The sequence below is a fragment of the Haliotis rufescens genome, unplaced genomic scaffold (assembly GCF_023055435.1).
Source record: "Haliotis rufescens isolate VD_foot unplaced genomic scaffold, xgHalRufe1.0.p SCAF_7, whole genome shotgun sequence".
Classification (NCBI taxonomy): Eukaryota; Metazoa; Mollusca; class Gastropoda; order Lepetellida; family Haliotidae; genus Haliotis; species Haliotis rufescens.
Window position 1 is genome coordinate 56,291,924 of NW_025964361.1, and position 25,641 is coordinate 56,317,564.

Consider the following 25,641-nt stretch of genomic DNA (forward strand, 5'->3'; position numbering starts at 1 on the left):
CTTGGGGCTGTGCTAGCCAAGTTCAACAATATGGGTGGTTTAAGTCATGAAGTGTTTACTAAATTGTTTGACAGCTATGTTCAACCTGTCCTCAACTACAGCGCCAGTGTGTAGGGTATGAACACTTATAAAGAAATTAACCATATACAAAACAAAGCCTGTTCGGAAAAATAGTTCAAATATTGCTGTATGAGGCGATATGGGATGGAGAAATCAACAGACTAAGATTCAAGTTGAAGTGTTTAGATGTTTTCATAGAGCTGTCACAGCCGAACCAGATTCAATAATAGGAAGAAGAAGAAGAAGAAAATTATTTTATTTTCGTGTCACACACCGTACAGCAGTGACAATAAAAATACACAAATAGTGTGTACAGTGTCCGGCCATTATGGCCTACGAGACACGCAGGACGTCACATACATAGGAGTAAAAATGAGAAATATCACAGTACATACATATACATGAAAATGAGTTATCACCAGTTATCACCAGTTATCAGAACATTCTGATACTAAGATACATGGAACTAGGTTGGTAGAGACGAAAGACACAGTTGTCTTCGCTCATACATGTGGTGAAGAAGCGCGGCTAGGGGTCTGACCACCTTATTGTTCCGCATAAAGAACACGGTCTGATCGGCAGCGGACATCTGTATTAAGTTTGGAGTTGATTGAGAAGCTAAATTCCATAAATCATAGCGTAAATCTGTATAGAGAGAACATTCAGCAAAAAAGTGTATTTCATCCTCAACAGCATTGCAATTACAGAATTTACACATACGTTCAATAAGCGGTGTTTTCGGGCGAGTGAATCTTCCCAATTCTATTTCTCATGGCAGTGAGCCGCAGCGAAACTTACTTAATATACTGCGCTGACATCTGCTCATCAATAAACTGACATAGGGTTCTACTGATAAAGAATCTTTAAATAATCTGTATGTACGTAACTTATTACCATTTACCTGGCCCGTATCGTTCCAGAGTCCATGTAACCAATCAGAATGGTCTAAGGATAACAGACATACTTTAGACAAGTTAAACTCTTCAGTAGAAATATTATTTAGATCATAAATTGGTAAATGTAAACTGACAAAGTAGTTGAAAGCTGTATTATTCCAGGATCTACAGAATTTTCCTGACCATCTGCAAATAATACTCAGCATTCGGGATTGATCTGCAGCATGCAAACTGCGCCAGAACCGAAGAATTTCAATTTTTTGTTCTGTAAATGAGGATGTCCAGCCCATTTAACCACGGACAGCTACATTTGGAGTCTTTCTACCGACTGCTAAGAAAAATCTACACGCTCGGTTTTGGACAGCATTTATACGGCTAAATTCCTTAGTTCCCCAAATTGCCGATCCATAAGATAAGATAGGCTGGACCAAGTTATTGTACAAAGTTGTAAAAATGTTATAAGCTAAACCACCAGCTGCTTTGAATTTACAAATTATAACACATAGTGCCCTATTTGCAGATTTATATATTTCTTTAACTGTAAAATTCAAATCAAGATGTTCCTGTAGCCAAACACCTAGGTATTTATAAGCGTTAGTACTTTCAACCTGGTCAGACCCAATTGTAAAAACAAAATCGGACATTTTAATGTAACTGGGACGATAGTGCACAACTTTAGTTTTCTTGATGTTGACAAGTAAGCGCCAACGTGCGCACCAGTTTGCTACACAATAGGTATCATTCACAGGTGGTAAGTAAGGCGGAAATCATCATGGGACTACAGGGTTATGGTCATGGTTAAAAAGCTTGCTATCACCAACAGAGGCCAGACTGTATACGATTACTGTAATAACACAAGCCGGCCAGTGTTCCTTGATCAAGCATTGCAGGAGCTGGATAAGAAAGACAGAGAGAAGTTGTATTCAGATCTATTTTATGACAAAAATAATTTAAATGGAAACAAGTTAAGAACTTATTTCAACAAGAAATTGAAACATGCCATTATGTTAAAATGTCTCTACCAAGGCAATATAGAAGTGTATTAGCATCATTGCGTTGTGGTAACCTGCCAATTAATATAAAATGTGGAAGATATACCAAGCCCATCACTCCTCTTTCAGAAAGACTATGTACTCTCTGTGACAAGCAAGCCATAGAGGATGAATTTCATTTTGTTGTAGAATGCAACTTCTATAAAGATATCAGACAATCTATATTTAACATAGCTAAAATACAAGAAACAAATTTAATTGAATTTTGAAAAGTTTCTGTGGCTTCTTAAAAATGAGAACATTCAGTACCAGTTATCTCAATGTTTGCACACTATGTACAGCAAAAGGCGTTTGTGCTTACCCAAACTACCATAATATAAAAATATCTGTTTTTAAGTGAACAATATCCTTATGTATAATTCCGTGTTCATATGTTGTACATTATTTGTGAGAGAATGTGATTAAGTAGATTAGTAGTTAGTGCCTATCCAAACTACCATAATATATAAATATCTGTTTTTAGTGAACAATATCCTTATGTATAATTTTGTGTTTCATATGTTGTATGGGGTGGGGGGCTTGCTGTATACATATGAAGATATTATTAGTTATAATGTTTTATTTATGTATTTTATTGATTGTATAATTTTAGGTGTCTTTTAGGCCAGTAATGGCCAGGTGTATTATGTACACATGACACATTAATAAACTATATTATTATTATTATTATTATTATTATTATTATTATTATTATTATCATTACACCGCAACACCGGTACCTTCAAGACACGCCCCCAAATATGTTTATTTTGGAAGCCGATTACGGAGCGTGTGATTTCACCACTTTCACTCGGTCATTTAAAGGAAAGAAATGTTGTAATCTCATAATTAAGCGCATCTAGAAACTCATTAATCTACCAATCCAAAATCCAATAAACATACAAACAACCACCTCACCCGGCTTCCTTAGTTCCCTCCTCCACCCACTTTGGCATTTATTCCAAATTTAAAAATTCCAAAAATTTAATATAAGCAACCCCTAAAAGCCCCCTCTTGGGTTGCACACACCACTTTCACCCTTTTCGGAATACACTAAATGGCCCGGCCAGGCCCTAGTGCGAAATACGCTACAGTCGGAAAGCTCACGTTAAATCTCCTATATCAGTCAGTCAGTCAGTCAGTCTGTGATCTCATGGATATCGAGGAAGAGCGTCACTTCCGTACTCTCTGCCCGTTGTATTCAGATATTAGGTAAGAGTTGTATAACCAAGCTAGTATATTAAATCAACCATTCCCTTATTTATCTCCAAATTATCAGTTCATATTTATGCTGCTATGTGAGAAGCTCTGTAAACCCCCAGGCGCTTCAATATTACACATGTTCCAACAAAGAACACACGCACTGCTGTAGATATTTTTATCCAATAAGCGTTTAGTGAAGTGTGTATGGAAGCTGTTGTACATTACCCATTAAGTGTTCAGCAATGTGTAGGAGGTAGTTGTAAATTATTCAGTAAGCATTCAGCGCTGTGTGAGAGACAGAGTTTTTAATATTGTTCAATAAGCGTTTTGTACTGGGTGTCTGGAAGATGCATATGCATATAGATGCCAAGGGTGTGTTTTATCACCAACTTTGTTCTCTGTAATTATCCCCCGCCGCGCGAAAGCGCGAAGCGGGGGATATAGTATTCACGACCGTCCGTACGTCCGTCCGTACGTCCGTCCGTCCGTACGTACGTCCCACCTGTTTGTTGCCGCGATATCTCAAGAACTAAACACTGGATTGTCTTCATATTTGGAACTATGGTGTATATACAGACTCCGCAGACACCAGTCGGTTTTGTTGACCTTGACCCCATTTTCAAGGTCACAGCAGGCATATCTGCTTTTGGAGTTGGAAAACGGTGTTGCCGCGATATCTCAAGAACTAAACACTGGATTGTCTTCATATTTGGAACTTTGGTGTATATACAGACTCCGCAGACACCAGTCGGTTTTGGTGACCTTGATCCCATTTTCAAGGTCACAGCAGGCATATCTGCTTTTGGAGTTGGAAAACGGTGTTGCCGCGATATCTCAAGAACTAAACACTGGATTGTCTTCATATTTGGAACTATGGTGTATATACAGACTCCGCAGACACCAGTCGGTTTTGGTGACCTTGATCCCATTTTAAAGGTCACAGCAGACAAATCTGCTTTTAGAGTTGGAAAACGGTGTTGCCGCGATATCTCAAGAACTAAACACTGGATTGTCTTCATATTTGGAACTATGGTGTATATACAGACACCGCAGACACCAGTCGGTTTTGGTGACCTTGATCCCATTTTCATGGTCACAGCAGACATCTGCTTTTAGAGTTGGAAAACGGTGTTGCCGCGATATCTCAAGAACTAAACACTGGATTGTCTTCATATTTGGAACTATGGTGTATATACAGACTCCGCAGACACCAGTCGGTTTTGTTGACCTTGATCCCATTTTAAAGGTCACAGCAGGCAAATCTGCTTTTGGAGTTGGAAAACGGTGTTGCCGCGATATCTCAAGAACTAAACACTGGATTGTCTTCATATTTGGAACTATGGTGTATATACAGACACCGCAGACACCAGTTGGTTTTGGTGACCTTGACCCCATTGTCAAGGTCACAGCAGGCAAATCTGCTTTTGGAGTTAGAAAACGGTGTTGCCGCGATATCTCAAGAACTAATCGCTGGATTGTCTTCATATTTGGAACTATAGTGTATATACAGACACCGCATACACCTGTCAGATTTGGTGACCTTGACCCCATTTTCAAGGTCACAGCAGGCAAATCTGGTTTTGGAGTTGGAAAACGGTGTTGCCACAATATCTCAAGAACTAATCGCTGGATTGTCTTCATATTTGGTACTATGGTGTACAGGCGGGGGATATTTCGTCACTCTGTGACAAATACTTGTTATAAATGATTTAGCTGCTGAAATTAATAGCTTACACTGTGGTATCCACATGGACACTGACATGCTGAGTATCCTAATGTATGCTGACGATGTTGCTCTCGTAGCACCTGACGAGCACTCTTTACAGCGGATGTTAGGCTGTGTAGCAAACTGGTGCGCACGTTGGCGCTTACTTGTCAACATCAAGAAAACTATCGTCCCAGTTACATTAAAATGTCCGATTTTGTTTTTACAATTGGGTCTGACCAGGTTGAAAGTACTCACGCTTATAAATACCTAGGTGTTTGGCTACAGGAACATCTTAATTTGAATTTTACAGTTAAAGAAATATATAAATCTGCAAATAGGGCACTATGTGTTATAATTTGTAAATTCAAAGCAGCTGGTGGTTTAGCTTATAACATTTTTACAACTTTGTACAATAACTTGGTCCAGCCTATCTTATCTTATGGATCGGCAATTTGGGGAACTAAGGAATTTAGCTGTATAAATGCTGTCCAAAACCGAGCGTGTAGATTTTCTTAGCAGTCGGTAGAAAGACTCCAAATGTAGCTGTCCATGGTGAAATGGGCTGGACTTCCTCGGTGAAATTCTTCGGTTCTGGCGCAGTTTGCATGCTGCAGATCAATCCCGAATGCTGAGTATTATTTGCAGATGGTCAGTAAAATTCTGTAGATCCTGGAATAATACAGCTTTCAACTACTTTGTCAGTTTACATTTACCAATTTATGATCTAAATAATATTTCTACTGAAGAGTTTAACTTGTCTAAAGTATGTCTGTTATCCTTAGACCATTCTGATTGGTTACATGGACTCTGGAACGATACGGGCCAGGTAAATGGTAATAAGTTACGTACATACATACAGATTATTTAAAGATTCTTTATCAGTAGAACCCTATGTCAGTTTATTGATGAACAGATGTCAGCGCAGTATATTAAGTAAGTTTCGCTGCGGCTCACTGCCATGAGAAATAGAATTGGAAAGATTAACCCGCCCGAAAACACCGCTTATTGAACGTATGTGTAAATTCTGTAATTGCAATGCTGTTGAGGATAAATACACTTTTTTGCTGAATGTTCTCTCTATACAGATTTACGCTATGATTTATGGAATTTAGCTTCTCAATCAACTCCAAACTTTATACAGATGTCCGCTGCCGATCAGACCGTGTTCTTTATGCGGAACAATAAGGTGGTCAGACCCCTAGCCGCGCTTCTTCACCACATGTATGAGCGAAGACAACTGTGTCTTTCGTCTCTACCAACCTAGTTCCATGTATCTTAGTATCAGAATGTTCTGATTACTGGTGATAACTGGTGATAACTGGTGATAACTCATTTTTATGTATATGTATGTACTGTGATATTTCTCATTTTTACTCATATGTATGTGACGTCCTGCTAGTCTCGTAGGCCATAATGGCCGGACACTGTACACACTATTTGTGTATTTTTATTGTCACTGCTGTACAGTGTGTGACACGAAAATAAAATAATTTTCTTCTTCTTCTTCTTCTTCTTCTTCATATTATTCAAAAGCCTGTGGCGCTGTATGTGAGGAAATTGTAGTAAAATGTCCAAAAAGCGTTCATCGCTGTGCGTGAGGGAGTTGTTGTAAATTATCCAATAAGTTTTTAGCGCTGTGTGAGAGAAAGATGTATATTATCCAATAAGCGTTCAGAGCTGTGTGCGAGGAAGTTGTATAAGCTTTTAGTGCTGTGTGTATGGCAGAAGTATATTATCTTATAAGCGTCTAGCGCTGTCTGTGATAATTTTTTTAGCATAATGTTAACCCAAAATCGACTGTTTTCAGCAGGTTACATTGCTCAAACGTTTCTAAAATTTTAAAGAAATGTAAATAGTGAATGTTCGTGTGTCACAGGCCCTGTGGCCGGATATTGCACTGTCTGCTTTTTATGTGATTTATCGTATCGTGCAATATGTGACACGTATATAAAATATTTCTTCTTCTTCTTCTTCTTCAAACAAAACACTTTCTACGAATGTTATGATTTTTCCCCTCCCTAATTGACTTACTAAATATAGGACAATTGATATTCGCAATAAAAATCACAATCATTGTTTTCACTTTAGTTGCCCTTCAATTCTCGGTACCGCTAAACAATGATCTGTGATCATCCCAATTGCGTAGATCAATGCTCACGATGTCAATCATTGGATTGTCTGTTTCAGACTCGATTATTTACAGACCGCCGTCATTTAGCTGGAATATTGCTGAGTGCGACGTTAAACTTAAAACAAACAAACAAACAAACTGGTGATGAGGAATGACTGAATTTCTTCTGGTACTTCAAAACACTGACCGCAGACACTTGGAACAGTGACATCAGGTGTGACTTTAGGTAGTAATTGGGTACTCAACTTTACCAAGTAAACCTGGGGACAAAAGAAAGTATACCGAGTGTGTTTGTTGTTTATATAATTAAAAATATGAAAGAACTGTTGTTAATTTTGATCATGTCCATCACTCATTCCTGCAACAGTTTTTTTAAAGTAATCTGTGGTACGGTTGTTTGGTTGGTTTGTTGTTTAGCAATATTCCAGCCATATGACGGCGGTCTGTGTAAATAATCGAGTCTGGACCAGACAATCCAGTGACTGATATCATGAGCATCGATCCACGCAATTGGAATCGATGACATGTATCAGCCAAGTCAGCGAGCCTGACCACCCGATCCCGTTAGTCGCCTTTTACGACAAGCATAGTCGACATTTATGGGAAGCATGGGTTGCTGAAGGCCTTTTCTACCCCGGAATCTTCACGGGTCCTGTGGTACGGTAATTTTGTGTAATTTGACTTTGCAACCACGTAACCCGTTCCATGTTGGTTATGTTTTACGTTTGTGCCGAAAAAAGCATTTTTATTGATTTTCGAAGATAGGATGTCTATCATACCCATCAGCAGTTGTGTATAATGAGAATTATTTTTATTTTTTATAAAGGTTTAAATCAAATTATATTTTTTAAATAAAGTCTTGTAGAAGTAATTCTTGAATGCTGACTAAGCGCTTGTACTCCACGCGGAAACTGTAAAGTTATTTTATCTTTTTTTTTGCCGATGATATAGTAATGTTTTCAATACACAATACCTGGACTACAAAAGCAAATTTATAAGATGGAATGTTATTGCCAAGAATGGAATTTATCTGTCAACAAGAATAAGACAAAAGTTATTGTTTTGAAAAATGATGTATCGTTCTATAAGTACTTGGTGTATATTTTACAAATAGATTGTCATGGAAGGTGCATGCTAACCAAGCTGCTGTACAAGCAAAGAAAATCTTAATTGAAATTCTTCAACATATTAAAGTTCTTTGAAATATATCCTTGATTACATTCTTTAAGATTTAAGACAACATAAGTCTAATTTTGTTATATTGAGCAGAAGTTTGAAATTATTGATGTCATAGAAAAAGTACAGTTATATGCATGAAAAAAATATTCCTTGGTGTGAAACCTAGCACGTCTAATCTAATGGTCTACGGAGAATGTGGACGATACTCATTAACCACGTTTGTAGAGGGAGAAGACAATAAAATACTGGATAAAATTCGTTAAAATGCCTGTAACAAGATATCCTAAGAAATCTCTTGACATGCTATTACTCTTTGATCAACAAGGACAGATTATTTAGGTATCTTCCATTAAGCATCAGCTTTATTCATGTTGTTATGGTAATATCAAAACAGAACAGGACACGTATATACCAGATCATATCATATACATTCAAAATTGACATTTTTCCTTGTCAGTATTCAATAAACTATCAACTTATTCCCTCTTTAAAAGCAGTTTCTGTGGAGAGCAATACGTATTAAATGTAACACTAAAAACACTTCGAATTTCACTTGCAAGATTTAGATGTATTTCACACTGACTCTTTATTGAGACGGGAAAATATAAGGGGACAGTAAGAGAACACAGAATTCGTCAGTTTTGTGATTTAAGCACTGTAGAAAAGTGAATACCATTTCTTACTACTTGTCCGTTGTATGCTGAACTCTGTATACTGATAAATATTATATCCGTTATCCTAGTTTACAGAAATTTGTTTCGTTAATGTCAAGTAACAATGTAGTAATAACGAAAAACATGTCAAAGTACATATTGCATGCTGTGAAGCTAAGAAGTTCCAAATGTGTTACCTTATAAATGTATGTACTTCCATTACTATATAACATGTACTATAGGCCTGTGGCCTCTCAGTATTCACATATACACATATATACATTCGCAGTACTTCTGCATGATTAATTACATGTTGTCTGCTTGAAATTTCCCTGGCCATCCTCAGGGCTCGCATTTCGGTTAACCTGCACTATCCCGTGGATCCGCCCTTGATTTTCAAACATTTTACCGACCAATCAAATAAGGAAAAGGGAAATGGTTAAGGGAGGACTTGATACCGCCAGTTTTGATAGACTCTAAGACATCCTTTCCATCATAAAGATTTTTAGGGCTTTTTCTTTCGTGTCAGTCAGTTCTTCATTGTATAATTGCTTGCAAACTCTATCGTAATTAATGGGGCTAGTCGCCATGTTGTTGACATCGCCCAGCCAACATTGAGGCAGGTTTGTAAACCGCATTCTGATTGGTCGTCTAGACTTAGCAGCGTAGCAAATAATATTGGCTAAAAGAAATCAAGGACGGTTTGTTCGATTACGTCATATGAGACGAAAATGTACAACAGGTTCAAAATGGTGTTGCAGACTGATTTTAGAAATAAAGTTGAACATTGTGTATGCTAATTGTAATTGTCTATATAAAAAAAGAACGATAGTTAGACGGTCACAAGATCAGACAGCAAGCCTCGATTTTATGGCATTATCGTGATATAAGTCGGACCCGATTCATGTTATTCTACCGACTTTTATAAAATTGGAGAATCAAAATATAGACTTCCATATGTATATGTAACAAAACTGGGGTAAATCGGATGTATTTTACATGGTGAGTATAATATGGTCAGAACAATATCTGAAATTCAGTACAGAAACAGTTTTATATATTATTAATACTATTATATATCAATAGAAAGGGAATAGAAAGAGCTTTCATTTGATATGCATCACGCCTGTGTGTCACAATGTGAAAGTGCGTTATATTTTGAAATATAACCGATGGTGGTTGAGAAATTGCGGCCATTTTGAAATCCAGGATGGCTACGGCAAATGGTTTTGGTTAGATTGAAAACTGAACACTTAGGTAAATAAGGTTTTTATACAATTATAATGTTCTGGTTCTGTATGCCTATCAGTAGGTTTTTTATACAATTATAATGTTCTGGTTCTGTATGCCTATCAGTAGACGGCTCGTTCATTGGCACCCAAAGGCATATTGAACAGATCTTCTTCAACAGCAGCATCCACTCTGTCCAGAGCCAGACGGCATTTCAAAGGTGTTATTTTGACGCAACTACATCGTCAACTGCGATGCCATTTTGCTTACCAATGATGAAAAATTGTTTGCTTCAGCGGCGAGCCAAACTGTATGCTGCATCGAACTCAAGCGTTCATATGTACAGTATATGCGTGTTTCTTCCCAAACCAAAAATCTGATTGTGAATTTCGTTTAAGTGGAATTATATTTAATTTGAATAAAGCATACATTTTAGAAACTACACATTTATTTGCCATTAACGAAAATCAGACGGAAATCAAAATTAAGATTATGATACGCGTTATACAAAACCGTCCAAGGATCCTGTATGCCAAATATGGGTGTATCAAGTACATTTCTACATACCAATGCCACTTTTTAGTGAGGCATTTTTAAATTCAATCGTAGTTATGTGCATCTTTTATCAGACTGACAAATCTCATGAGATATATAAAAAATAGCTTCCTATTCATTGTTTAAGGGTTTTTCTGAGACAACATAAAATAAATTGTATGAAGAATTATGCAGGAGCATGTTACTGATGTACATCCGCCCACCAGTGTGAATTTCGAAAAGCGTATGACTGTTCCACACCTATTCGGGCATGGTATTTTGTGTGTGTGTTGTACTTGGACCGCCATGAATTACGACCTATTCACAACATGTAAAATGTCAAAATAAATAACAATTATAAGGTATAATAAGTGTCACGATGGGTAGTAATATTCTTATTTATGCATCGCTCGCGATATACAGTCTGTTCTTGTTATAACAGAACAGAACAGAAGTTTTTTGCTCGAAAGAAAATCACACATAGTGATTACAGAGTTATAACGGAAAGCCGGATGTACGGTCATGCTTGGCGCGTCCGTCAGTATTAAACTTCTTTGTGCTTTCCATGCGACGCTTAGGCACAGACGCTTGTACTTTCACCAATTATGTATTCTATGACAAAAATGTCCGTTTTTATGTTATCGATTTTCAAATTATATTAAGGATGATTATATTTTATCCGCATACCGTGTTACAATTTCAGCTCAGATTAGCAAGGTCAAAACAAGGTTATTTGGCCAAGCAGTTTATCTTAAGCTTCAGATATATCGATGATCTGATATTGATATCGTTCAATAACCGTAAAATAGCCAATTCCCTTCCACTGAACCCACCTGAACTAGAATTTAGGGAGACCGCATCATCTGTTTCATATTTTGGTCTATGCATGAAGATTCAGGGTGACGGACTCTCCACAAAACTGTATGACACGAAGGATTTCTTCTCTTGCATTGATAATTTATATTCAACTTTCCAATGGTCAACTTCTTTGATATCGAACACTGCAGCTCCAGCGTTTGAGCCTTTTAAGGTACATTTCGGTATGCTCTTTCTACCAAGATTTCAAAGAGAGCCATACGACTCTTGCTCGGAAGCTGTTTGATTAAAGGGATCAGTAAAGCTTTCAAAAAGTTTGACATTCCAAATTTGGCGCATCAGTGACCAAAATGATGCCAGATGCAATTCCCTATTTTGACTTGTACCATATGTTCCCGTGTTGTTGGGTTTTTTACAGGTGAAAAAAAAGTCTTGCATTTGCATGTGTATGTGATAGGTGCTCACCTTTTCGCGAACATTTGATATTGATTCATAAGCATATGGTCAGGATATTGTCGAATTCGTACAGTGGACACTTTCAGATATTTCTTATGACTGTCGAACTGTTTTTATTGCTTTTGAACATCTACGTAAATGTTTCGTGTAGCTAGCTACAGAGGAGTCTTACTCTATACACAAACCAATTTCTGAACAGGGGGTACTATCTCATATTTTATATCTACCCAATCCCCAGGACCAGAGAGAACATTAAGTTTGTAAAACATTTTGTTATGTCCTCTCACATCGTATTGTCTAATACAAAAGTGGTTATTTTCCAGCTCTTTGGGATAAAGGTAACACCAGTCTAATATTTAAATTTGTCGAAAGAGATTACCCAAATAAACATAGATGAATCACACTAAATGACGACTCTGTAAAACATATATTTTCATTTTGAATAAGATGTTGCAAACCTGGTGTTAAGATAAATGTTAGATAACATGTTACATATGTTAAGGACAATACTGCCTATGCTTACAGGCTGCATTTGAACCAAATACACACAACCAGCAGGTGGCAGATTTTTGCAGGCATCAAAGTGACTGTTATTCCCTGTTGATGAAAACGAACAGAATTGGCTACCACGTTGTCACCAAGTATACCCAGCGGAAAAGGCTCCAACAGCCATCCATCCGGACAAGTTTGGTTTGGTTTGGTTTGTTGTTTAGCGCCATACTCAACAATATTCCACCTATATGACGGCGGTCTGTAAATAATCGAGTCTGGACCAGACAATCCAGTGATTAATATCATGAGCATCGATCCACGCAATTGGGATCGATGACATGCATCAACCAAGTCAGCGAGCCTGACCACCCGATCCCGATAGTCGCCTTTTTACGACAAGCATAGTCACCTTTTACGGCAAGCACGGGTTGCTGAAGACCTATACTATCCCGGAATCTTCACGGGTCTCCATCCGGACAAGGTGTACATTTAAGGGGCTGATACTCCTTCCTTTGCCACTGTTTTGAGGTAAGCAGCGGAGTTCAAGAGGCAAGTGAGAGTCGAATTCGAAGATGATCCAGAGATCAGTGCAAACACTAAGGAAACTGTTCATAAAATGCATATGACTATGGATAATGACCCACCACAGCCACATAGCCAATATAGTAGGCATCTCTCATGGGAGCATTGAGACTAATTTGAGGAATGAGCTGGGCATGACAAAGGTTTCAAGCTGGATTCCAAAGCTTCAGGGCCCCGTTCCTCAAAGCGACCTTAGCGCCACGATGATCGTAAGACTATGCTAAAGTATGGGACTTAGTGCTTAGTGCTAAGATCGCTTTGAGGAACGGGGCCCAGAAGCATTGGAATCCAGCGTGGATTAATGCTCATGATAGTAATCACTGGATTATCTGGTCCAGCCTCGATTATTTACAGACCGCCGTCATATAGTTGGAATATTGCTGAGTGCGGCGTTAAACAACAAACCAACCAACCAACCCTGCCAGGGATGCGTTTAAGTCACCAGATGATTATCACGAATATCAATGGCAAAGATACCGTTATGGAAAGTGAGTGTCGTAAAGGAATATTACAGTGACTGCATCTGCCTTAAATAACGGATTTGCACACATGTTAGCTGATGGTGTATCGGCTCTCTGAAACACAAGTACATGTAGTGACTACAAAAATGATTGGTGACCTTGAAAATGTAAGGGAACAGGCATGGGGTTAAATCTGGACGAAATATGAGAAATGTTATTTCAAAGCTGAACTTACTGAAACCGTCTCATTCCACTGATCCCTAGGACTCTGGTTTACATTCAAACTTGAAAAGACCAGAGCTCAAACTTGTTTAGCATCACAAACCAGAAAGGCAGTTTTGTCGGTAGTTTTTTTTAAGCTTTGGTAAAATCGCATGTTCTGGCTTGTTTGAATTATTTGATGCCAATTTTATGATATGCTTCAACAATAAAGGGAACCTCCCTTTGTGAAGATTGAAAGATTGAATCTGTACATATCGGTTTTATTAAATTTTCTTAATAAAGGTAGAATATCATTTAATGGCATGGATCTGGATGAATGTGGCAGATCCCCTATAACCCTTATACACAACACGAGTTATCAAATATCGATGTAGACGTATTCAGTTTCCATACAACAGATTACCACACCGAAGTATATTATGCTAATATTTGTAGGTGCAAGTGGGTTTATAATATGGGCATAGAAAGTGCAAATTTACGTTTCCAGTATGGGTTTTGTTATGTCTGGTTCAGTCAAGTAGTTCATGTAATGTAAATATTTATCAAAGTGTTTAAACAAAGATGGTCTCATACCTTATGCGTCCTCTGTACATGATTCGTCATGCTACTTTTATAAACCTGTTCTGGCGCTCTTACATGTAGAGAGACGTTTATGTTATGACATCCGCAGAAATTTAAAAATACGTATATCTCGTTTTATTATCATTATTATTATATATAAAAATGTTGACTCGTCCTTACGACAAACGCAGACATGTGTCTGCATTTAAATTTAGATGATCACGCTTTGTTGAAAATGAAATGCATGTTTCATTTGTAAGTGAAGAGCCATACACATTTCAAACACTTATCAACCTGTTACAGGACTGTAGCATGCCTGTTACATGTAACACTGGCTACGTCAAGTAAACAAAGTGTTGACAACTGGAAACCAGTCATATAACCTGTGCCTTATACATGATTTTCACTTAATGTATTTAGAGCCTGGGGCGTTATATTCAATCAAATCTGTCTGTTTAGTTCTCTGTTTAGCCTTGCGATTAAAGCGTTCGTCGAAGACCCGGGTTCGATTCCCCACATGGATACAATGTGTGAAGCCATTTCTGGTGTCCCCAGTCATGATATTGCTGGAATATTGCTAAAAACGGCGTAAAACCATACTCATTCAGTAGTTCTCGGAATAACGTGAAATCAAGTATAACATAGTCTTTGGTCTATTTTGTTTAGTAATTCAGTACTCTTGAATAACGAAATACTAACAAACTGCAGGTTCATTATTCATACTTGATATAACAAATATAAGATACCATATTTCAAGCCTGTTCGTTATTCGTTACGAACCCGTAGCTAATTTCAGCAGTCAGCAGTTTGTACACACAAAGGTGGACTTAAACCAATCCATGTTGAGCACAACAGACCTTGTTTGCCTGTGTAAAGACCCACGCTGTTGGGTTCTCTTGCAACAAGCTTGGCATTGTGTGTAAAGCATGTTTGTATAGGAATAACATGCTTTTTGTATATTAATAATACGCCAAGGGTAGGACGACTGCAGTTTTGGCACTGTGAGATAGCGCGGAAGGGTCTACTCTACATGCTTGACTTCTTCATTTAATGTTACGCAGGAATTTGAATCAGGGATTGCGTCTGTTATTGTTAAATATTTAAAAAAAACATTATCTCATATAATATTTTTTTGTAATGAATTGGCCACCATTGTCGGGCATTATATAACGTTTCCACCACATATGGGTTTTTTCTCTTAGTCTAGACTTATTGGGATAATTAAGCATAATACAGGCAATATCCATGACCTTGCATCGCTAAATAACATTTTCGTCTTCTGTCATGGGAATTTCAGGTGTATACATTCTCTTGATGTTGTCGTGAAACGTACAGTCGAATCTGATTTATATATCTGTATTCACCATAACCCATGCTTGTCGTAAAAGGCGACTATCGGGATCGGATGGTCAGGCTCGCTGACTTGGTTGATACATGTCATCGATCCCAATTGCGTGGATCGATGCTGATGATATTAGTCACTGGATTGTCTGGTCCAGACTCGATTATTTACAGACCGCCGTCATTTAGCTGGAATATTGCTGAGTGCGGCGTTAAACAACAAACCAAAACCAACCACTCCCGCGATAGCACGAGGTTTCCATTTTAACGCTTTTACAGCTATATCGAACCGAAGTTGAAAATTGAAAACGCACGAAGTGTATCTCCATTCTTTCATGACGCAATCACAAAACAAACGTGAACTCTTTGGTTAAAGCGGAAATGATTAGTGGCCTGACAGAGGTTGAGCCAAGTATTTTCAGTTTTTTGAAAGGGCGAATTCAATGAAGATCGGTTTTGATTTGCATAATGTTTACTTAATGTACCTAAACCATACCTTTCACCACAATACTTGAAACACGTCCATAAGAGACAATAAAATCACGTCGGCAGATATCATTTAAGCATTATTCAAACTGGCATCATTCAAACATTAGTTCCATGAGAATGGGAAAACACATATATTAGAACCCAGGCGAGCGAAAACGGCGAGCTCAGACGAGCGACCCTGCACGTTAAGTTACTGTCTCATTCCTCAATTTGTCAAACATTTATTCATTTATTTATAATACGTGTTGGTACATTCAGCTACTGTGGTCGGCGGCCTAGACGTCTACCGTGGACGGCGGTCTATACGTCTACCGTGGTCGGCGGCCTATACGTCTACCTATACCATGTCCCAGACGTGTTCAATGGGGTCATTGAGTTTATTGCTGGCCACAGCATTCAGTGGCAAACGGGCGTCTATATGTTGGTTAATCTTGCAGTATTCCGTATACCTGTTGGCCATATTTGTTTGATGGTTATTATACAGCAGTACGCGGGGGCGTGTCCACTTGGAAAAAGGATAAAGCTGACAATAAGCCGAAATTGAAAACCAAAGCAATTAATAAGCCTCGAATATAAGACATCAACATCGAAAAAATTACTAAAAATTGAAATTCCATGATGGCGTGCGTTAACCCCATTAAGTTAGATGCATTGGGGCCACACTTTTTATTAACTAAGTTGATTGAAAATGATATTTAATTACGAAAGCTTTTATTACAATGACCGGAGGACGGAATATCCGGGGTTCGATCCCCGCCGCGTCATACCAAAAGACGTTTAATGATTATACTTGTTGTTACCCTGCCTGGCGCTAGACATTAAGGGCTAAAACAAGGACTGGTCGCAGTACAAGCAGCCACACACACATACCCACACCCGTACGCACGTCGCTTTATAAGTACAACAATCTTGAACGCGGCGTTAAACCCCATTTCACCCCACCTCAGGCGACTGTGCTCGTCGTTTGTCCGCGATCCCGTTAGTCAATTCGCTTTGTTTGTTGCAGACCTATTTTAACCGATTTTATGTATGTGTCGGGATTTTAATGCCCGTGTGGGTGAAGAAAGTGACGCTATACAAGGTGTGGATCGCATTCCACAAAGGAAGATAAGGGACAATAAAGAGAACGTCCTTAGGTTGTCCCATTGAGTGAGTTGGGTGTAGGGCCGCTTTGAACAGTATTCCAGTTATATCATGGCGTCTCGGCTTAAATCCCTAAGTGATGCAGGTTTCAGACATTTACCACTTTGGTGAACCCCACGAGCACGGGTGTGGTGCTATCAAACCTAGAAACATAATCGGGCCGAACCGGGATTCGAACCAAAAACCATAGGTTTCTGACGTGTCCAAGGGGCGCAACACTGCAAAGACCACTGGGCCAACCGTGCTTCCGGTCTCGTCATTGTTTTTCTGGTCGATGGGAATCTGTGCGTGTTTACGGGCGTGTTGGGAACCAGGATTTCACCCTTGTTAAACATGGTTCATCAAATGTCGACTGTGTCATAACAACTCATCAACAGGGATGTTATTTAATTAGACGTGTCATCACCATAACGGCAAGTGATGTAATTTACCATACAGTGTACCTGACCATTGTATTGGCATGGGAGATAAGTGTTCCCACACACGTGACCCATGAAGATCCGGGGTAGAATAGGTCTTCATAAACCCATGCTTGCTGTAAACAGCGACTATGCTTGCCGTTAGAGTACAAGCATTTTCAACGACATGTTCACTGCAGAAGAAAACTCACTCTGATTTGGTTACATATTTCTTAATAAAATTAACTATTTTTGTTTTCTTTGAATTTATATTTAATAGCCATTTTTGGCACCAATTATTTAGAACATGTAACATTTTCTGGAGAGATTTCTCATCCGCGGCAAGCAAAGCAATATCATCAGCATATAACAGTATTATGAAATAGAATCATCAATTTCAATACAATCCTTTAACGCACTAATGTCAGTGACCAGGTCATTAATGTATATGGAAAACAATGGGGGCGACAGTAAGCATCCTTGTTTTACACCAAGTGTTACATTAAAAGAATCTGTGATAAAATCATTTAGCTTTACAGAACATGTCACATTCATATATAAACCTTGAATAGCTTTTAACATTTTTCCATGTATACAGATAAACATTAGTTTTTGTACCTTAGGCACGTTCGATCAACTCTATTTTTTATGTCAACAAAACACACAATAGGGGACAACTTTGATTTACTGTTGTTGATAATATTATACAGTGCATACAAGTGGTCAATACAATTTCTGTCAGACCCGAAGCCATTTTGCTCTTCAGCCAATATACAGTTATTTTCAAGCCATTTTTGTAGTCTACAGTTCAATATACATGTGTACACTTTACATGGTATGGAAATTAGGGTGATACTACGATATGATAACGGGATTGTCGGTACACTTTGTCCTATGGTATGGGCCTTATTAGACCGGGTTCCCACTCAGATGGTGCCACTGAGCGTTCAAAACAATTATTAATTATATGATATAATGAGTATATACAATGACGGTCACGTAAGACTTCTATAGGAATTCCATCTTGTCCAGTATTTAGCACTTTTGAATGTTGGCGATTAGTGTGCACAACCACCAGTGGCTAAAGTGATGTAAATCCTGCTTGGATATCGAGCAGGAAGCCGAGGCACAGTAAGTGAGAGAGAGAGAGAGAAATGTTTATTTTTGTGTCACACGCATAAAGCCGTCATGGTAAAAACATTTGGCATAGTATAATTTTAAAATACAAGTATATCCATTGTTAAATAAATAAATAAATCAATAAATCAATAAATAATATATGTACTATACTAATAACAATAAAAGTGGTGTTTACATTTTTTTAAAGTAACAATAATAATTGTAGTAATAATAATAATTAACTTTTATAATTTTGTCTTCTTTTAAACATATAATATAGACATTTCGCTAAAATGTGTTGCAGTGATTCCTCTTGCATAATAAAAATCAATTTGTCTGAGCTGCCTTAATCTAAAAAATCACTGTTAATAGCAAAAGCTTCTTGTAAAAGATCAAAACGTAAGTCATCATAAAAGTGACATTCGATTAAGAAATGGCATTCATCTTCAATATAAGTGGGGGGAGCATCGTGATCATGAGAGTATATACAATATTTACATATTCTTTGAAAGGAGTGGGAGGCTCGGAGTATCGGCCGGTCTCAATATGCAGTTGAAGATTACCGCATCTAAAAGAGGCTAAAATCCTTCTATGATCCTTGAACTTTACATTCTTGACATAAAAATCGACATCCGGAAAACATTTATAAGTTCTATATGTTCGTTATTTATTCCCGTTTGGTTTATTTCTGTCATTCCATAGAGCGGCAAGCCATTTATCGTTATCATCAGAAGTGCGAACATTTCTAACATGAGCGATGCATTGTTTCGTAGTCAAACCCGATCTCAATAAGAAGTCCACATTAAAATTAGTTAAAACCTTAAGAAATCTTTTATCCCAGGACTGTAATTTCTTAGAAGACCATTTGTGAACGACATAGGGGATACGCGAATGAGGCATATTATATAGTCTAAAATATAACCCACAACATTCAGTAAGTTGTGTGACCTTCACAGAGCCCCATCCCATATCACCTCTCATAGCAATAACAGATGCATACTTGTTACTCCTAGATATAGTCGACAGGCTTTATTTTGAACTACTTCAATCTCTTTGTGTGTATTTAAACCCCAAATACCAGCTGCGTAAACTAAAACAGGCTCAACAAGAGCTTTGTAAAGCTTGTCAAATACATCATAAGACATGCCACCAGCCCGAATACATTTTGTGTACAAAGCAGCAAGAGCTCTACTGGCCGATTTACATAGTTCTTTCACTGTTTAATGCATATCAAGATGTTCATTAAAAACCAATCCCAGATACTAATAAGTACAAGCATACTGAACAACATGTTCACCGGAGAAGAAAACCCGCTCAGATTTGATTGCAGATTTATTCCTAAAATGAACTATTTTTGTTTTCTCTAAATTTATGTTTAAAAACCATTTTTTACACCAATTATTTAGAACATTTCCTGGAGAGAGTTCTCATCCGCGGCAAGATAGGCAATATCATCAGCATATAACAATATTGAGAGAGTAGAATCATCAATTTCAATCCCACCCTTTAACGCACTAATGTCAGTGACGAGGTCATTAATATATATGGAAAACAATGGGGGCGACAGTTGGCATCCTGGTTTTACACCAAGTGTTACATTAAAAGAATCTGTGATAAAATCATTTAGCTTTACAGAACATGTCACATTCATATATAAAGCTTGAATAGCTTTCAACATGTTTCCATGTATACAGATAAACATTAGTTTTTGTACCTTAGGCACGTTCGATCAACTCTATCAAATGCCTTCTTAATGTCAACAAAAGACACATAAGTTGACAACTTTGAAGTTTTACGGTTGTTAATAACGTTATACAGAGCATCCAAGTGGTCAACACAATTTCTAACGGACCATGATTCACTTGTATGTATGTATGTATGTGTGTGTGTGTGTGTGTGTGTGTGTGTGTGTGTGTGTGTGTGTGTGTGTGTGTGTGTGTGTGTGTGTATGTATGTATGTATATGTATATATACACAAGTATGATCCAATTGCAGAAGAGAGTGCTCAATACAAAGTAGAGCATAAATACAGATTTGAATACACTTTCCTTATATCATTTTGCAACTCTGAGTTTCACGCACCAATGGTATTGCGTACGATCATCAGGCATAATGATAATAAAGCGGTCCCTTCAAGACAAGGTATAACAACCACACAAAATCATTCAGAATTGAGAAATATGAAAAAGAGACAGAACTCTCCAAAGACATCTGGAAGCTGAAAAGAAACAAAACCAATTACAAAATTAAATGGGACATAATCAAGAAATCAAACACCAACAAAAGAGACTCAGGGATTTGCAACCTTTGCATGGAAGAGAAGCTCGAGATTCTCATGCTAACAGCTAACAAGCTAAACAAAAGAAGCGAGCTCATTTCCACCTGTCGCCATGGTAAACCCCCAAGCCGAGCAAAAAAGAAAGGGTCAAACTAAAAACCATGTTTCATTATGCCTGATGATCGTACGCAATACCATGGGTGCGTGAAACTCAGACTTGCAAAATGATATAAGGAAAGTGTATTCAAATCTGTATATATATATATATACAAATGAGTCATGAACACAAAGTTATTTCCAAAACAAATTTGTCAAATATAAATTTGGCTGAAATAATGCCGATGCGACGTTAAATTTAAACTCACTCACTCGCGACAAGGGTAAATCTGTAGACAGGTAGAATTGACGATAGTGATAGTTTTAATCATTATTATGTTTTCTGACTGCTGTCACCAAAGGGGCGTCACTTAACACATTGAACAATAATGATACGATTAAAAGAAAACGAAAGTACATTCCTATATGTTTGGGCTTCTAATCCTAGCATAATTAGTCTATTGTGGTGCTTTTAAGCATTTTTAAACTTTTTAATAATTGTAGTCAATCTCTTAATTAAGTGGGCAGATTTTTCAGTCAATTTGTAAGATGATTGAAATATGTAGACATTTTATAAATTGCCCAAGTGAATAACATTTTACACGTTGGCTGTAACATATACACGCCTACAAACGAAAAGGCTTGTGAAAACGATGGCTTAGTGTTGTGTGTCGCGCATCGAAGAGCTTCCCAACGATGACACAGAGGAACAAGAATGATTCTGTCAGTGCTACATTAGATGGATGAAAACAAAATGTAAATATCGTAATTACAACCGACCAAAGTTATATGTATAATATTAGGCAGTTACATACCTTGTTCGATAAATGTATCCGTAAATATCCACATAAATAAACAGTATCCCATACATGTGCAGCTGTATAAATAAACTTGTTCGATGTCACGTGTCTTTGTAAAAAAGTAATAATTTTAAATGTTTATAGCTTTTGTGGATTGTATAACTCTTGTTCGTTTCTCAACGGATCACGTAAGTTTGTGTCTCGTTGGTCAGGTGAGATAGCACACGTGACAACTATTTTCATGATGTCCACGGTTCTTTAAAATACTCCTTTGAGTTAAATAACACTGAGCAATCAATCAACGTAGTATTGGCTAATCCTTTGAACAAAAGTATGTTGTTTTTACATAGGCACTTCACGCCCAGATATGGGTGTATTCCGTCTGCTTTAGTAAACCTATATATAAACGCTTACGCTTAATCAATCAACGTATTTTCGGCTAATCCTTTGATCGGTGGGGTTTATTTTGGTAACTCAACTTATCATTCCTTTTTTGTTGTGCTGTCACGTGCATATTACATAACATGTAATACATTCACCACTGCAAACCAAATTTGTAAGCAATTCTTTGATTGAATAATTACCCCAGACACAAAAAAGCCAGGTGGGAACCTTTTGTCAGGTAATTATTACCACTAAATATACCTCTAATAAGTTCATTAACTGTGCATCAAGTGAATGACGACAAATACAGAGATGTTGGGTTGACAACAAGGGGATAATAATTGTTGTATTATATGCAATTTGGTTGCCTGAAAACTAAGGATCCTTGCTTTTTTTACCATGGATAGATATATGAGAAACCTTATATATCCAAACACTGTTTACATACTATGAGTGATATTAAAAAGATGAAACTTGGCAAACACTGCAAACACTAAAACGTCGGTTTTTTTCCGTATATGGTCATTGGACGGAAAAACGACGTTATTTGGACGTTTTCAAACCATCGTTTTTCCGTCCAAATAACGTCGTTATTTGACATCGGAATTTACTTGGAGAGAACGATACCGTCAAACTCCTCCCTTTCTTGATTGACATTGACATTGTCAATCAAGCAACAGCGTCTACCGGTATTTCTACTTCTCAGATTTCATTGGTCAGTTCTCGCGTGTTAGATTACAGGCCCGCGTTTGACGCTGCACTCGAAGCGTTTAGCGGAAGTACTGAAATCAATCGTTCTGCGCATGCGGATTACTTAATGCCTTGTCCAAATTTCCGTTCTGTGCATGCGCGATTTCGCGTATTGTTTCCTAGATTTAATGTCACCACTGTTTGACAATGATTCATAAAGACCGTCTCGTGAAAGTTCGGAATCGTAACAAGTAACTGCATTTAAATTAAAGAGGTGCCCCAGTGATATGGGAAATTCCGAGATGAAACTATTCTATGGCTATCTATGTTGCCACCCCAACCGATCTAAACGGGACCCGAAAGCTTATTGTATGCTATATAGTCATATTGAAGTGGACCAGAAGTATACATTTTATTTCGGCCGATTGTGTTCTTGCATTTACTGTTAAGTCAGGAAAAAAGAGTTTTAGGTGGAGTTGTTCAATTTAATTATTTTAATTATTAAATGTTGCCTATACACTAATATGGACGTACTACTCATAGTTCTATCTATGTCATCCTATATATATATATATATATATATATATATATATATATATATATATATATATTATGTTACCGTTCTTAGTCATCCTCTCATATCATATTGTTCATAGTATCAAAGTTTAATCAACAATATCAAGAGCAGCGATTTAAACCACTGAAACACCCAAACACAAGGCTGTTATCAAGCGCTAGTGCAGACGTGATGCATCGTAAAAACTGTTTCGTGATGTCATCAGGAATACTACGAGATAGTACGGCAAACGCTTACTCACCGGTGGAACGTAGACAATATCGCTAATACAGATATAACGTATTTGAATGTTAATACTAAAGACAAATCTCATTATTTTTGCAATGACGATATAACACTTATACACGTTTTTTGGTAACTTTCATCAGTTTTGCTCTTCCTTTTAATAACTTTGTAATGATTACTATCCATAACAATTAAGATGAACATTCACTTCAAGTTAATGAATGAGTTTGTTTGGACGCCACAGTCAGTCAAAAAACCAATGCTGTGGGGTTTGATTACACACTTCTACCAGGTCGAACATCGTGGATCCTCATTTTCTACCTAAAGAGAATCATAGGTCATATGCTAATCCATCTGCGAATACCGTCCCGCTCAAGATGACCTTACTTGTTGCTAAATTTATTATCTACCCCCCCCCCCCCACACACACACACTCTCACCCAACATCCAACACGCACGCACGCACGCACGCACGCACGCACGCACGCAAGCACACACGCACGCAAGCACACACGCACACACACACACACACATACACACCGGACAGGAAACCTGGACAGGAAATAGCCTCTGGTCAACTTAGCCGCGCTACCTCATAATGTTCGTCCAACTCTGCAAGGGGCATTCTCACTGGCTTCAAACGCGCTGAAATGTTTTCGCCTTGCATCCAAGATGGTGGACAGGTGAAATCGTATGAAATGTGGCTATTTTAGGTCGCTATCTCTGTTTTGATTACCCAGTAAAGTCAATTCATAGTTACACGGTTGTGAAGAAGCTTACAACTTAATAACACTTATTCATCTCATTCCAATAGAGCTACTCGTGCTCACATAAAGTTGTAGTTATTATTTCACTGTTTTATGTCTTTAAAAATATATTACGTGTTCATCAATAACAATTAAGATTAGCATTCAATTTCCGATACAAGTAAATAAAAGTCACACTCACTGTGTGTTTTACGCCACAAACAGTCAAACACCAACGTTGTCCGGTTTGATGACACACAATCTACCAGGCAGCACATTATGTACACCCTATCCCCATTGAAGTCTCCACTGTGGGTATTCCTGGGGACGAAACGGCCCCATGTACCTAGGAATCCCATGAATACATTCATGCGCGGCATTCTCTACCTCACGAAGATCATGTAGTTAACATACTAATCCAACTCGAACTACCATCCCGCTCAAGATGAATGTATTATGTAAAATCAAACATACCCACATTTACACACACAAGCACGCACGCACGCACGCACGCACACACACACACATACACACACACACACACGCACACACACAAAAACAACGGACCTAAATAACCTGGACAGGAAATACTGCTGATAGCCTCTGGTCAACTCAGCCGCGCTACCTCATAATGTTCGTCCAACTCTGCAGGAGGCATTCTTGGAGGCTTCAAACGCGCTGAAATGTTTTCGCCTTGCATCCAAGATGGTGGACAAGTGACATCGTATGATATTTGGCTATTTTAGGTCGCTATCTCTTTTTTGATTACCCAATAAATTCAATTCACAGTTACACGGTTGTGAAGAAGCGTACAACTTTATAACACTTATTCATCTCATTCCAATAGAGCTACTCGTGCTCACATAAAGTGCTCCCCATTGAAGTCTCCACTGTGGGTATTCCTGGGGACGAAAAGGCCCCATGTACCTAGGAATCTCATTAATACGTTCATACGCGGCATTCTCTACCTTAAGGAGATCATAGTTAACATGCTTATCCAACTCGAACTACCATCCCGCTCAAGATGAATGTTTTATGTAATTTCCAACAGGCCCACATTCACCCACACACACACCCACACCCACACCCACACACACACACACACACACACACACACACACACACAAACACGAACGAACA

At 38.0% G+C, this 25,641-nt stretch overlaps 1 protein-coding gene and 1 long non-coding RNA gene across 3 annotated transcripts in view; both read left to right on the forward strand.

Annotated features, from left to right (window-relative positions):
* Positions 1-25,641, forward strand: part of LOC124128980 (protein kibra-like) — a 250,613-nt gene that overhangs the window by 138,130 nt on the left and 86,842 nt on the right. The window lies entirely within an intron of this gene.
* LOC125376073 overlaps positions 1-25,641 on the forward strand; it is an 81,037-nt gene that overhangs the window by 1,303 nt on the left and 54,093 nt on the right. The window contains exon 1 of one of the 2 annotated variants that reach the window (XR_007218975.1): positions 3,126-3,199. The exons of the other annotated variant lie outside the window; for it this stretch is intronic. This is a non-coding gene — a long non-coding RNA (uncharacterized LOC125376073). Of the gene's footprint in view, positions 1-3,125; positions 3,200-25,641 lie in introns of those variants that run through there. 2 annotated transcript variants of the gene reach the window in all.